The following is a 328-nucleotide window of genomic DNA, read 5'->3' as shown; positions in this document are numbered from 1 at the left end:
AGCTGAACTCTGCAGGGCTGTGGCTCTCCAGGACCGGAGTTCGCCTCCCCAGTACTATGGGGAAACTTCTGTTTACTCTGATACTGAAGCCTGATTTGATCATATTCGTGTTGCTGCACGAACCAATGGCGCTTCAACCCGCCAAACGGGATGGAGCCGATTGCTATATAAGTCGGCTCTGAGCACGATTTCATCAGAATTTTTCTCCTATAGTGACGAAGATCATCTCCTCGCTGGACTCTGAAGCAAGAAGGCGAAGCAAGAAGCTCAGCCAGCAGAAGATCACCAGAAGCCTTCCCCTGCAGCTATCCGGCATCTATTAGAGCAA

This window comes from Sinocyclocheilus grahami, unplaced genomic scaffold (genome assembly GCF_001515645.1).
Source record: "Sinocyclocheilus grahami isolate Dianchi unplaced genomic scaffold, SAMN03320097.WGS_v1.1 scaffold686.1, whole genome shotgun sequence".
In the NCBI taxonomy this organism is placed as follows: domain Eukaryota; kingdom Metazoa; phylum Chordata; class Actinopteri; order Cypriniformes; family Cyprinidae; genus Sinocyclocheilus; species Sinocyclocheilus grahami.
Note: the sequence above shows the minus strand (reverse complement) of the source record.